Source organism: Ochotona princeps, chromosome 3 (assembly GCF_030435755.1).
Source record: "Ochotona princeps isolate mOchPri1 chromosome 3, mOchPri1.hap1, whole genome shotgun sequence".
NCBI classification, from domain to species: Eukaryota; Metazoa; Chordata; class Mammalia; order Lagomorpha; family Ochotonidae; genus Ochotona; species Ochotona princeps.
The window spans coordinates 79,434,070-79,450,066 of NC_080834.1; the positions used below are offsets into that span (position 1 = coordinate 79,434,070).

The 15,997-nt window shown below is 40.9% G+C and overlaps 1 protein-coding gene and 1 non-coding gene across 2 annotated transcripts in view; both read right to left on the bottom strand.

Annotated features, from left to right (window-relative positions):
- Window positions 1-15,997, bottom strand: part of CCDC191 (coiled-coil domain containing 191) — a 95,716-nt gene that overhangs the window by 47,712 nt on the left and 32,007 nt on the right. The window lies entirely within an intron of this gene.
- Window positions 9,610-9,770, bottom strand: LOC118758990 (U1 spliceosomal RNA). Its single transcript, XR_004995918.2, has one exon. It is a non-coding gene; the product is annotated as a U1 spliceosomal RNA (small nuclear RNA).

Below are 15,997 nucleotides of genomic sequence, written 5' to 3' on the forward strand. Positions count from 1 at the left end.
CTAACTTTCATCTTTTTAAGATTTTTTTTTATTGGAAAGGCGGCTATACAGAGAGAAGGAGAGACAGAGAGGAAGATCTTTCGCACGATGGTACACTCACCAAGAGGCTGCAATGGCTGGAGCTCAGCCAATCCGAAGCCAGGAGCCAGGAGCTCTTGTGGGTCTCCCATGTGGGTACAGGGTCCCAAGGCTTTGGGCCATCCTCGACTGCTTTCCCAGGCCACAAGCAGGGAGCTGGATGGGAAGTGGCGCCACCGGGATTAGAACTGGTGACCATATGGGATCCTGGCGCATGCAAAGCAAGAACTTTAACCACTACACTAACTTTCATCTTAAGTCATTTTATAGGAGAAAAAGGACGTGTCGATAAAGGAATATCCTGTACAAAAGGATTCCTGAGAGGAGGACCCAGTGGTGGGTGTTTTGGTGAGTTGAATTTAGGATAGGGGGTAGATGTCCACCATCCTATTGGGTGGACTCCTTGAGTCCTAAAGTCTTCATGGTCTGGTGGGTTAGTGTGGTTCAGTAAGAATTCAGTTTTGTGACTCCCCTGTTTGGGAAATTCCCCTTGGGGATTTACATTAGTAGTATGTCTCCTTTGGGGACCACTGGTGAGTTCACATCCCTCTTCTGGGATGGTGGTGGTTTGGCAAGTCCTGCAGAATAATGTGTTCCTCATGGAGCAGCGGTGGTCTGATATTCCTCTAGGGGTAAACTGGTGGTTCAATTTTCTTTTTTATTACCTTTTAAAAATATTTCATTTTGCTTGAATGTTAGAGTTAGAGAGAGCAAGAGGGAGAGACGGAGAGAGGGAGGGAGGGAAGGAGGGAAGGAGGGAGGGAGGGAGCGAGAGAGAGAATGAATCTTTCATCTGTTGGTTCATTCTCCAAACGGTTGCAATGGCCAGATCTGGGCTAATCTGAACCCATCTAATGGGTGCAGCGGCCTAAGCAGTTGGGCCATTTTCTGTACTTCATCAGGACATTACCAGGAAGCTGGATTGGATGTGAGACAGCTGGTACACCAATTGGTGCTCATATGGGAGGCCAGCGCTGCACGTGGAGGGTTAGGCTGCCACACTACCATGCTGGCCCCCATACTGGTGGTTCAGTTTTCTTCTTGACAACCCCTGGTAACATAATGTTCCTCTTCAGGGGAAGCCTTGAAGGTTTGGGGTTATTCTCTTTGGGGACTGCTGTGACAAGGAAGGAATTTAGGTATTAGAGGGGTCCTCCATAACTCTTTTTTTTTTTAATTGTAGGAACTGTTTCTTATGTATTTCTGAAGGCTTAGAAGTCCATGACCAAGTTGCCAACAGACTCAGTATCTCACGAAGGGTCTCTGTTCCATTTAATTTCTTATACATGAAGTACTTTATTAATTCTTAGATTATCATGCCAAGACACACTGTGTTGGGCCTGTGGCTGTCTGTGGCACATCAGGTTAAGCTGCGCCCTATAATGCTGACAACCCATATTGGTATGCTGCTTGGAAATTCAGATTCCCCACTTCTTATCCAGCTTCTGGCTAATTCACCTGAGAAGCAGAAGAAGGCCCAAGTCCCTGGGCTCCTGCCACCCATGTGGGAAACCCAGGTGGAATTCCAGGCTCCTGGCTTTGACCTGCCCCAGTCCTGTAAGTTGTGGCCACTGGGAGGTAAGCCAGTCAATGAAAGGTTTTTCTGTCTGCTTCTCTGTGTAATTCTGCCTTCTAAAACAATGAATATTTTTAAAGATCTTGTTTTTAAAAAACATACAGACTGTGCTAGTATTGATTCAGTTCACCAAGCAGAAACTTGAAGTATGGAAAGCTTTACTGAAAAAATAGTTAGTAGTTCACTTAAGGCTAATACAAAATCATGCCAACATCCTGATGACTCTATGAAGCAAAAATTCTCCTCTTTAAAAAAAAGGAAAGGATAAATTCTTTACTTCTCAGATAATCAAAGAAAACTAAATCTCTAATTTGCTGTGTTAGAAAAGTACCGGTAAGGAACATAACTGAACTAAGGAGGCGAAAATTTCAGTTCATAAACTCTGTAGTTGATATCTTTCTGTAAAATTACCTAAGTGGAGGCTCTGAAAGCAAAATGATTGATTTTAGAGGTCAATATCCAGTTTTGGACATGCAGAAGTTAACAACAGCAGAGTGTCAGATCCCATATAGCAACTCCCTCTTAAAATTAACTTACTATTAGTTTTTCTTTTGACTGCTGTGAGAAGCAATCCCTTTAAAATTTATACTAAGAATATAATATGAATCAAAAAAGAGGTGTTTAGTATTTTCTGGTTATAGCAAACATTATTCAGGTCAATAGGAATACCATAGATACGTGTTTGGGAGACGATATTTGGGAAAGGAATATGACTTCAGTCTGCTGTTTTTATTTAGAAGGGATGAGAGTTGGCATGCTTCCCTAGACATGACTGATTCACTCTCCCCATTCTTCTCTCCCCTCAGCTAACTCCCTGCTGTTCCCATGCTGTTCCCATGCTGGTACTACAGTACCGCTCCATTTCTAGGGCTTTTTGAAACAAAAACGATTCTTTACAATCATAACTGGAAGAAGAATGCATTGTGTTTAAGTCAGCAGAATTTAAAATTTTCAGTGTCCAGGTAACTGACCTCCGTCCATTTCTTGCCATTTCAGTTGGTTTTATATCAAGTTTTTATTTCTGATAGGTTTCTAGATATAGTCATGCATTCTTATCTTAACTCTTACAACCTCTTTATCATAGTTACAGAAGCAATTAAGGCTTGACACACATAAATAAAATTTTGAAAATCACTGTGGGAAGGACTATTCCCAGGTGTGAGTTTGTGTGTCTGTATATGTATGTATAATTTCTAAAATAACGTGCTACAGTACGATACGTAGAAAGTTTTAAAGCATAATGTTTTCCTCTCCTCAAAATCTTCCACAAGATGGCATTTGGTTGGTAAGGACTCTACTCAAGAGATGAAATGACAGCTCACCATACTAAATTTATTACCTGCACTGGAGTTGCCCTCGTTTTGTTGGCAAGGAAAGCTCTTCCCTGAAGTGTAATCACACTGCTGTCACCAGGAATGATTGACATTAGGTGGAACAGCAATTTGCTATCTAATCTTCATTGTAATTCTAACCCTGTCACTAGAGATGCTTGTTCTGATTAATGAAGTGGGTAACTCATCAAAATTCCTCAGCTATTTCCCTTTTGTCAGAAAGCTCGGTGATAATTGCATCAAAATTCTCCGTCATGGAAAAATAAACAAGGAATTGTAAAGAGGACAAAAAATGTCAACAAGTTTACAATTTATCTTTGGTGAATGGAACTAACTGTAGTGCAAGTAGTAGTCTAGGAGAGTTGGCCAAGGTTTGAATGACAAGAAAGCTACACTTCTCCCAAAACCCCCAAATGACTCCTTGCTGCTCCTAGGTCAAAAGGAAAGGACACACTATTGCTATAAAAGCGAGCCACCATACCTAGGCAAAAGACTCCAGAGAAACTATAAAAGTTCCTGGGGATTGAGAAGAGGAAGATATTTATTACAGCAAAATACATCTTCAAGGAGAAGTGCAGCACTAAACAGCACTGAAATTTGCCACGGAAAAGCAGCTCTCTGCAGCCCCTCCTATTCCTGATTTTCATAATTTCGTCCCACAAAAAAAGAAGAAATTGCATTACCCTCCCACCTCTAACCATACACACTTTTGAAACTAATTATATTAGAGTAAACACATTGTTTCCAGAGCACAGTGCTAGAATTTAGACTTGCTATTGATTTCCATGGAAAAACCTAGTGGCCCAATTTTGACAATCATTGTTGTATGAAATGGCTATAGATAAAAAATTACTATAGTTATGTCCTAGAATATGTGATGCTCATTTTAGTTTTGTATCTAATTTTATTCTCCTTCCTTTTGTTTTTTTCAGAAACCTTATTAGAGAAATTTAACAACTATACCCAAAACTAGAACAAAGTAATAAAACCTTTACCTAGCTTCAAAAATGAGCATTTTGACAATTTTGTCTTTTCTTTTTCCCACCAACTTTCCTTTCTGGAGTATTTAAAAATAGATTCCAGAAATGCAAATAAAAATGAGATATCACTTCCACCCTGTCAGAATGGCTAACATCAAAAAAAAAAAGGAACAAATGTTGAGGAAGAGGAGCACTTATGCAGTGCTGGTGGGAATGGAGACACTTTAGAGTTCTTAAAAAATGAGAAATAGACTGACTCAGACAGACAAATACTGCATGATCTCTTAAAATGCAGGAGCTGAAATTTAAAGAACAAACACAAAAAAGAAAAAAAAGAAGAAAGGTGTATGTGTGGATCAGTATCATGGCAAACACAGTCTTGTAAAATTTTATATCAAACCTGTGTCAAATCAAAGATTAAGGATGTTATATATTCTAGTTTTAATGATCTGTGATTCCTTTATAATTTACTGTTTGTGAGTGAAATGGTCATTTTTCTATTTGATTATTATTCACAGCTATTGTCTGTATGCTGATTAAGGCCTTTTTGCTTTGTACCTGTTAAACTTAACTGGTGAAGTATTATGTCTTTTACTTCAATGTTACATGAGATAAAATATGTTATCTGAAAAGTTAGAAAGAAAGAAGGAGGATGAAAGGGAGGGGAGGACGGAGTATCATTATGTTCTTAGAACTGTATTTACAAATCACATTGAATCTGTTAAGTACTAATTAAAAATTAAAATTAAAAAATTTCAGAATTCTGAAAAAAAAATCCCAGACATCAGACATTATATCATTTTACTCATGAATGTGTCAAAATGTGCCACTAACATGAGTACATTTTATAAACTCTTAATTCTGCCTAGAAGTTTTTTTTTAATTTTTAAAATTTTTATTGGAAAGTCAGATTTACAGCGAAGGAGAGACAGAGAAAGATCTTCCGTCCACTGATTCACTCCCCAAGTGGCCACAATGGCTGGAACCAGAAGCCTCTTTCTGGTCTTCCACATGGGTACAGGGTCCTCTACTGCTTTCCCAGACCACAAACAGAGAGCTGGATGGGAAGTGGGACAGTCGGGACATATGGGATCCTGGTGTATGCAAGGCGAGGACTTTAGCCTCTACACTACTGCGCAGGGGAGGGCCCAGGAAGTTTTAATGAATTACACTGCTTTATGTATCTACTAGTTCTTCTGTTTCATGGTAGAAGTTGTAGAATTTCAGGATATAATTGTTTAGTCTCAGCAATGTGTTATCTATACTGGTGAAATTTGCCATTGCTCTTTCACTCGGAGATCTGTCCCTTCTCCACCAACCTTAACTCTCTGCCTGCCCCCCACCCCCCACAGGCACACTAAGCTGAGAACACAGCTCACCTTAGAATATATCAGACAAATGCTTTCTTCACCTTGAGGGTACTTTCACAGTGAGATGATGATGTGAAATCCTTTATTCTTCTCCCAGTCAATATTCCTACATTCACATGAAATGACTACTGTTCAGGGCAAAAGATATTCTACTATATAAAATGCAGTGGAATTAAATTATGCCAAAGGCCTTCACTTTTCAAATACAAACTGAATCAGTTATTTTTCAAAAAACAAAAAATCAAAGATTTAAGAATAGGGCCGCCATCCCCACCACAGTGTCTGGCTGCACTTCCAATACCAGTTCCAGATCCATGTTTTCCAGCAGTGCAGATCCATGGGGACAACAATAATGGCTCAAATAATGCATTCCACCATCCATGACATTCCCGGGTCTCAGCTGTGGAGAGGTTTCATGGGATTGAAAAGCAAAACATAAGCCTTGTATTTTGGTTAACTGACCCTCACTGTCCCTTCTGTGAGAGTGAGAAATAAACCACCCCCTTACTAAAACTAGTAAAATTTTAGCTTTGAAATCCCTCCTAAGTGCCTGTTGAAATGTATTAAAACTATTTCTCATGACAGTCAATCTAAGAGAATTGCATGAATCCCAATATTCTTCACCTACATGCTAGTGTTTCTCTTTCTTTACAGTTTATTTGCAAATATGTTCTCCCTCCTTGCCCTCTGTAAACATAACACACCATTGTTAAGAGGTTAGTTGCCATGAGTCAGCTCAGAAATGGTTTTCCTTTAGGTGTGTAGGCAGCTCAAAAAAAATAATAATAATAAGATCTTTGGGAAAGGAACCATGCTATAAAAATGAGGTACTTAAAGTATGAAACTACAGTGCTTATCCTATCAAAAAAAATCTAGGCTTCTTTTCCATCTAGCTCCACATTTCCTTGGTTTATTTTTTTGGAAGGCACTTTGTCACAAGCATGTCATTATGAGTCCTCTGGGTCATGATTAGCTTACTGTCTGGCAGAAAACCCGACCAAACAAGCAAACAGAAACCAATCCTGGGAGAGAATTCAGACTTGGGTTAGCGTCACCCCAAGTGACTGATGATGAGTTGGCTAGGTGCACAGTTTTTCCTTGTGCTCTTCAAATTTCACAAACAGAAAAGATCACAGAATGTCTAGTCTAATTAGAACAAAACTATTTGAGAATAGGGTGAGAAATAAGAAGGGCATTTCCCAAACTGTACAAGAAACTCATAGCTAGTCCCTTGTTGCTTCTGCTAATTAGCAATGACATATAGATTGCTGAGTCTCCTCAAGGGATTTGAATTGCAAGATCAAAGAAAAAATAGGAGAGGCTGGAGGGGGAAGGTTTCTGTACGGAAACAGATGTTTTTGATAAAACAGTGGACCTGGACATGAAATATGTAGGGGAAATTCATGAATAGTGCTGTACCTAAACTTGTGTTTTGATAAGACAGCCTGCCCTGCTTCTCTCAGAAAGTCTCCTGTTTCAAATGTGGCTCAAATGAGATGTTATGAGATTGTTTAGGGGAACAGATGAAACAGAATCAAATCACAAAGGATTGCATGAATTAAAGGAACTGGACTAGAAACGTCATCTGCAGATACACTCTCCATCTATTGCTGTTGGGTTTGTGTCACTCAGACATTCCGAGAGTGCTAACAAAAGGTTCCAGTCAGCTAGCTGCTAAGAGAAAGTCAGGTAAGCATGTGCTCCCTGTTTATCCTGTGGTCGTATTTAGGCTTCTGAGTTTCCAAGTTTCATTATCTACAGCAGCCCCTGCCTAGGAATGTGGACTAGGATAAAGGAGGCCAGAGGGCCTACTCCTGTTGCATTCATTCATTCATTCATTTGTTGATTGACTCATATGTTTTATTTTTCTTTTTAAAAATTCTTGCTATTTTTCATGATATGGTGCCAGAGGGACAAAGATCCTGTCCTCCATCCCGCATGACCCTTTACCTTTTCCCGCATATTATTACGATAGTACAGTCCTTCAACCTCCCGCTGCATTTAACAGAGGACTGTCATATCCCCAGCCAAGTCCATGTGGAAGCCTTAGCAGTCGGCCAGGCAGATTCTGATCATGTCTCAGTTATACTCATTAACACTGTAGAAATCTAAATCAGAGATTTACCAACTATACCACAAATGAAAACAAAGTCACACTGAAGGGGAAGGAAATGAAAGAAACATAACATGAAAAACATATTTCCACTGAATATCATAAGATTAAAAAAAACAACCTACAAATGCAGGTATTGTGTTCTAGTTAATGCATTTATTACCACAGTGGTATGACTTAGTCGTTCTGAAGCCATCTTTATAGATCATTAGGAATGAAGTAATACCTAAACGTAATGTAGTTCATGAGAACCGAGTTTCTAATGGTCAGAAAAAGAAGTTGCAAATGAAAGAGAGGGAAAGACTATACCGAACCCTATGGTGCTGGATTAGCACTAACAATATCGTTGTGCACTTGTAATTATTTAATATGTCTACAGATAGATAAATATTAAGAGAAGGGAAAAGAATGACATGATCCTTTTCTCTCACTGGAATTGGAGGTATCAACATGAACTCTTATAATTTAGTATGTATAAAGATAGACACAGAACTATAATGTCTGGGTAAGTTTATATGCTTATATTTTAGTGTCTGCTGAGAGGACTTGGAAAGAGTGATACCCCAGTGGCAATGAGCACACCTAGCCCCCAGATTGGTTTCTAAACATCATTCTAAAAATGAACCAAGTCCCAGATCTAGGGACAGAAATATATAAGATGAACCTGCAAGTGTCTTGTGATGCCAGAAAGAAAAAAGTGTTCAAAAATGTTGGAGGCATGCTAAAAATCACAAAAGTGTTGACCTGAAAAATTTCCCAGTGGCAAAAGGTGGAGCAACTTGAAGAACAAAGTAAACAATATTATCTTGTAACCTAGAGAATAAAGAGTCCAAATTGAATAAAATGAATGATTATGTAAATATATGGGAGAAAAGGGAGACAAAATCACCATTAAGCAATACCACATAGTAACTGTTGTAGGGTGGACCTGTGGCACAGTGGCTGAGCCATGACCTGAGATGCCTGCACGTGTATCAGAGGGCCCGGCTTCCAAGTTTGGACTCTGCTTTGATTCTATCTTCCTGCCAATGCACAGTCGAAGGGGCAGCAATCATTTCTCAAACACTTAGATTGCTGTTACCCACGTCGAGTTTCTGGCCTGGCTCTGGCCTGCTCAGCCCCAGCTATGGAGGGCATCTGAAGACTGAACTAGAGAATGGAAGATCTCTAATGGATGAAAGTTGTTTAAGGAGAAACAGGAAACTTGCACAGTCTCACAATACCTCCTGTGAAACAGCTACTGCTCATGAAGGGGATAACAGCAACTTCACATGGAAAAAGCAAGCCCAGCAGATAAAAAACTTAACCAAATAATCAGTATTAGTATCAGCAGTATATACTGCCTGACATGTTACATACTGTCTCTAAGAGAAAAAAGACACTAATGAGAAAACAGGAGATATCCTAACAGATATCCTAATGGCATATTAAATGATGTTGTACCAATGTTAATTTTCTAGTCTGTCAAGGCCATTGTGATGGCTCAACAAGCCAATCCTCTGCCTACAAGTGCCAGCATCTCATACAGGCACTGGTTTGTGTCCTGGCTGCTCCACTTCTGATCCAGCTTCCTGCTATGGACTAGGAAAGCAGCAGAGGATGGCTCAAGTCCTTGGGCCCCAATATCTAGGTGGGAGACTCAGAAGAAGCTTCTGGCTCCTGGCTTTGGACAAGCTCAGCTTTGGCCATTGTAGTCAATTGGGAAGTAGGCCAGTAGATGGAGGAACTCTCTCTCTCTCTCCTCCTCCTCTCTGTAAATTTGCCTTTCAAATAGAAATAAATTAATGGAAATTTTTTTCCTATTCTATCTGCCCTGCTATCCCCTACCTCCTACATTCTAAATGGAGAGGCAGAGACAAAGCTCCTACCTGTTGGTTCACTCCCTAAATGCAACAATGTTTGGAGCCAGGATGGGAAACTAGGAGCTGGCAGCGAGGAGTGAGGAAGTGGATTCAGTACCTCCACATGCGTGGCAGAAATCTCCTAATCGGGGCTCTCACTCCTGCCTCCCCAAAGTCTGTATTAGCAGGAAGCTGGAATAGGGAACTGGAGCCACATATGAGCACAGCTAGTCTGATATGTGGCACAGATATCTTACAGATAGATAAAGAGATACAGATAGCATATTAACTGCTAACTTAAATGCCCATCTTTTTTTTTCCAGGGGAGAGTGCAAACGCAGTCCCCCACTACCACAAATTATGTGATCGAGTTTCCCACATTGGGGAAACCACAGGGGTCAGGACACACAGAGTACAATGGGTGAGCCTCGCCCTGAAAACCACCTTCGTGATCATGGTATCTCTCCTGCCAGGTAAGTATTAAATGCCCATCTTGACGGGTAATGTGAAAAAAAAATTTTATGTATTTAAAAGGCAGAGTTCCAGAGAGGAGGGAAGGGGAAAGACAGAGAGCTCTTTCATCTGCTGGTTCACTCTTCAGATGGCTGCAAAGGCTGGAGCTGAGCCAGGCTCAAGTCAGGAGAACAGAGGTTCTTCTGGTCTCCCACATGAGTGCAGAGCCCAAGCACTGGACCATCTGCTGCTGTTTTCCCAGAAACATTACCAGGGAGCTGGGTTGGAAGGGAAGCAGCCGGGTCTTGAATCAATAGCTATATACGATGCCAGTATTACAGGTGATCAATAACTATGCAGAAGCAACAGCTCCAAGCTGCTTTTTAAAATCAAGTAATGTTTTAAATGGGTCGCCAATTTTGTACAACTCTGCATGAATGTCTTACATTCACATCCAGCAGTCCTATCTAAACAGGTGATCTCATATTATATACTGGATTTTAATACAATTTCAAATTGTTTAGGGAACAAATGTCTTATTTCTCTCCTTGCTTGAGTAACATACTATGGCACTTTATTCTGCGCCTTCACAAGATGGCCTCACAAATATCCATTTCTCTCATATTTTCTCTTAGAAATCTGAACTTCTATTATGGAAGAATATAACAATTCTATGTCTTAAAAAAGAAAACAGAATGTAAGAGCTCCCCCAAATATCCCTCAAACAATCCCAGTGACCAGTTCTGTGATGGAGTGGTTAAAAGCAGGGCACCAGTCCTAGTACTGGATGTTATACCTGATCTAGCTCCCTGCAATGTGCCTGGGAAATGAGTGGCAACTGGCTCAAGTGTTTAGGGCCCTGTACCCATTTGGGAGACCCAGATGAAATTTCTGCCTCCTAGAATAGGCCTGGCCCAGTCCTGACCTTTGAGGCATATGGGAAGTGAGGCAGCAGATCAAACACCTCTGTCAGTCTGCCTCCCTCTTTCTCTGTAACTCTGACTTTCAAAATAAATAAATAAATCATTGAAAAACATATTAATCCAAGGCTGGTGTTGTGGTTCAGTGAGTTAAGCTTCTACCTGCAGTGAGAACACCCCATATGGGCACTGGTTTGATTCCCAAATGTTCCACTTTTTATCCAGCTCCCAGCTAATATTCCTGGGAGAGCAGCAGATGATCGCCCAAGTCCCTGGGCCCCTGTATCCAGGTGGGAAACTCGGAAGAAGCTCTAGGTTCCTGGCTTTGGCCTGACCCAGTCATGGTTATTACAGCCACTTGGAAAATGAATCAGCAGATGGAAAATATCTTACTTTTTCTGCTTTTCCAACAAACAAATCTTTAAAAAAAATTAAATTCCTAATCCTGAAATGTCTTTTTTGTTGTTTTAAGACATAGATCCATAGGCTCTGGGATTTCTTATCCCCCTCCCCAAGTCCCCTCAGCCTCCCTATTGATTTCCCCACTAGTATTACAATGGGTAGTCCTTCATGAATAGTCATAAGTCCATCTTTCTGCTACTGGAATGTTTCCCAATAGGCATGGACAATGTCAAAGAGCTCAGCATCCTATTCTCAAGATATATTTAACTGTTTCACTAAGAGTCCATCTTTGGTCTGCAGACAAGTCTTTTTGCCACACTTTCTTCTTTATTCCTGAGGCAAAAATTATGACCAAATTTTGCTACTTAGTAGCTAATTGTCTGGTTTATAAAAAATTATTTATTATTTAAAAAGATTTATTTATTTTTAATTGAAAGGCACAGTGACAGAGAGAATATTCCGTCTGCTGGTTCACTCTCCAAACAGGCACAATGGCTGCAATTGGGCCAGTCCAAAGTCAGAATCCATAGCTTCTGCTGAGAATTCTATGTAAGAGAAGGGGTTAAGTCATTTTCTGCTGTTTTCGCAGGTGCAATAGTAGTGAGCTGGATTAAAACAGGAGCAGCTGGAACTTAATTTAGTGGCAATATGGGATATGAGCACGACACAGAAAGGTTTAGCTCGCTATGCCATGCCCCAAATTTTTATTTTTCAAAGTGCTTCCCCATATCTTAATCATCTTTATCATATGAAAATTCCTGTTACTGATTTCTAAGATCTTTGTAAATCTATCATCAGATTTATAAAGCTCCATGTAACATCAACATCTTTTTAGCATTCTCTTTTTTCTTCTAAAATCTATTCATTTTCCACTGGCAAATCCAAACGCCAGAGCAGAGTGTGGGTCGAGCCAGGTTTGGTTGCAACAAAAGCAGTATACAACATGGAATGAAAAGGTGAGGTTGCATGTACTGGATGTGACCACAGCGCCCAACCAGCACACATGAGATTCAGGAAGGGAGGGACAGAGCCGGCAGGGGAATATGGGGTGGTTCCCTTGCTGGACAGTTACTACCACTGGAGAGTGTGAGCTGGGATGGGGACAGACCAGACTAGGCAGGCCTACAACACCTGTGCACCTCATGTGGACCAGATAAGGGAAGAGCCAGGATGGGTGGACTATTCCTACTGGTGCAAACAAAATTAGAGTGGGTGAGAGTTGTTGGGGCTTACCCGCAGCATCAGCTGGCACTGGGGGCTAATACTGTCAAGTCTAACCACAGAACTACCTGGAGAGTGCATAACCCGGGGAGTGAGAGAGACCTGGGAGGGAAATAGTGGGCTCCTCCCTCTTGGGTTACCACTCCCATGGGAGGTCACAAAATAACTAGGACAGGGGCTGGGGTGTCTAGACAGAGAGGCACTCAACAACATCCATGAGGGTTGCATAGTGGAGCTGGTTAGATGGAACTAAGCTTCAATACCCTTCGACATTTATGAGAGCCAAATGGGATATGGGCCAGACTGGACTAGTCTGCTACACATACTGGCAAACCAGGGTAGGGGTGGGCCTGGTGGGGGTTATTGTGGGTCTCTCTGACTAGGCTGCAGCTCCCACTGGTTGATGTGAGGGCCGAGCATGTGATGGGCAGAGCCAGGCTGGACTGCAACACCCATTGGTTCCAGTGGAAGTCGGGGCTGAAAACAGAACCAACCCAGCAGTTGCAATCATCAGATGATCGGGGTGATGGACTGTGCCGGGCCCTGTACTTGCTGGTACATATAGGAATCTGGTCTGGGAATGCCTCAAAGTTTCTTTGGGGATCCCCCCAATCGAAATGGCAGACGTACAACCCTAACCGTGAAAAGACGGAAGATAGAACAGGTCAATCAACCACCTCAGCTATATGTTGGCAGCAAAATACTGGACAAATGGAGACTCTATGATGGACTATGTCAATCAGTGGATTCTTCATCAGCCTCATCGTGCCTGGAGTGGCGAGATTTGCAGTGATTCATAACTGGTAAACTATCAAAACCACTTGAGCAAGGATCTCAGAGCATGCCCCACATCCGGGACCTGGGGTGGGTGGGAGACTGGGTGGGGCTTCTCCCTCAATATTCCCTTTACCTCAGATATATGAAGGAAACAATAGGGAAATAGTGGTCTTACCCACTTTCCTATAGCCCTTGTACCTTTTTACTCTAATTAACAATGTAAAGATTGCCAAAAATATAATTTAAAAATTTTTAAAAAGATATATTCATTCATGTATTCATTCTCTTAACTTTAAGGATGTTGTAGAATAAATAAAATATACATATTAGTGCCTTCTCATCTAATCTTCTCAATTATATATCTGATATAATTTCTTCCATATGAAATGTATAAGCCCCAAATTCAGACATTTAGCAGAACCACTTCACTAAAAAGACTGCCTAAATAATTTGAGGGGATGGCTGTTGATCAATAAAAAAATCCACCATTTATTTTTGCTAACAGGAAAAGTAAAAGGAAGGAAAAAGGGGTAAAATAAAATATTGACTATTAAAAAGAGAAGGAAAGAGAATGTAGATGGCAGACTAGCATGAAGACACGTTTAAACAAATGGAGAAACAATAGCCAGGGTGAAGCAGAGAGGGCACATTCCAGGAAATAGGAGAGGACAGACTGACAGCAGAGGGGCACCTGGAGACTGCCAGACATGCGAATGCAGCAGAAACAACAGTGTGGTATTATAGTGACCAGACATCCCAGCAGCATTCAGCAGCGACGATCTGAACTGCACTGGCAGCCAGAACTGCATCAGCAACCACATGGGAAGGGGAGTTCATCAGAGCTCGGGTGAACCCAAAGAACTGTTTGACCTTCTAGTTTATTTGATTTGACCAGGAGCGAGGCAGAGCAGCAGATCCCAAACAAGCGGTACAGGAACAGGGTAGATTTCACAGCCCAGAACCCTCCAGCTCCCAAGCTGAATCGGGTGCCATTTTGTGTCAGGAGGCAAAGGCTATGGAACAGGACTGTGTATGCACTAAGCTGGGAGCAAATTAATTTCTGGTCCAGTGAATTGCAACAACGTGGTATCACACAGGTTCCACCAAAAATAGGACCAGGTATCACCCAGAACTTATGGCCAGCAGATCAAGAACTCCATGCATGGCACATCAGGCACCATTTTGCACAGTGTGGCAAAGGCTTTAAGATTGCAGGGACAACAGTGAGCTGCCCATTTGCTGAGCTGGGAGCAAACTCACTGAGCTCAATGCATTGCAATGGTCTCACAGGGAAAATAATATTGACTTCGGTATCTTATGACTCAAAATAGATCCGTGTGACCGTAGGACCTAATGGTCAGCAGGTTCTGGCAAGATCAGCACTGCCAAAAACCTAGCTATTTAGAACACCTGGTATCTCCCTAATCCTGGGACCTGCTCCAACTGGAAGTGGAGAAAAATTGTACAGACAACACTGCAACCAAACCACAGGATCACAGGAGGTAGAGTGCTAAGGCAGGAACTGAGGCTATGGAGACCATGGTGGGAGTCTAACATAAGTGCCCAGATCTGAAACTCGCTGGAGGGAGTGACACAAGCGACTGCAAACAAAAAAACGTGTACCAACCGCAATAAGTAAAATCGAATTGAAAATCTGAGGGTGACACAGCTTAGACACCTGCCCTAAAAAAAAAAAAGACAGACAGACAGACAAGGAGAAATGTGCCCTAAGGAGAAGAAATGCAATAACCAGAGCAAAAGAAGAGACAAAGGCACAATGAACATCACTGAAAACTCTCCTGCAAAGGAGCAAGTCTTTGCCAACCTCAGAGTTAACTGAGCAAATACATCAAGAAAATGAGGGATACAGAATTCAAAATACTTTTATTAAGGCTTCTTATCAACAAATGAGAAGTACATGCAGGAATTTAAGTAATATGTCACACAGCAAGCAGCAACACAGAAAGAAAATCAAACTGAATTAATGGAAAAGAAGGATGCAATAGAGCAAATGAAAAATTCAGTGGAAAGTCTCTATAATAGAATGTAGGAGGTAGAAAGAAGAATCTCAAAATTAGATATTTCTTGATACCATGGGGAAATAATCAAAAAGCTGGAATCAGAGCTGGGTAAAGCTAAAAAAGCTTTCAAGAATGAAGAGACACTATTAAAAGTCCAAATATAAGAGTTATGGGAGTTCCAAAAGGTACAGAAACAATCTGGGATTGAAGGTATATTCAATGAAATAATAATATAACATTTCCCAAATCTGTAGAATGAATTTGAAAACAACATCCAGAAAGGGCACAGAACTCCCAACAGGATTGACCAAAAGCGATCTTCACCACGACACATTCATAATCAAGCATTTTTCAACTGAACATAAGGAAAAGATCCTTAAATGTGCTCATGAAAAAAAATTAACTGACATATAAAGGAATACCAATTAAACTCACAGGAGACTTCTCACAGAAGCTACAGGCCAGAAGAGAATAAAGCGAAATATCCCAGATTCTAAATGCAAAAATTGTTGGCCCAGGATAATGTACCCAGTAAAGCTTTCCTTTGTCTTTGAAAATGAAACAAAATTCTTCCATAGTAAAGAAAAAGTAAAAGAATATGCCTTTTCCAAACCTGCCCTACAAATGATACTTACAGGTGTTCTCTTGACAGAGAAGAATAGCACCTACCAAAACCAAACAGAAATGCAAAGAACATCCCAGTAAAATAACAACATATGACTAAAGCAACGAGCAACCCATTGCTAAAATGACAGGACCAAATTACCACACATTCATATTATCCTGAGTGTAAATGGCTGAAACACATTAATCAAACATCACAGATTTGTAGATTGGATTAAAAGACAAAACCCATCTACTTGTTGCCTACAGGAGACACATTTCACCAATAAAGATCAGCAGAAATAATATCT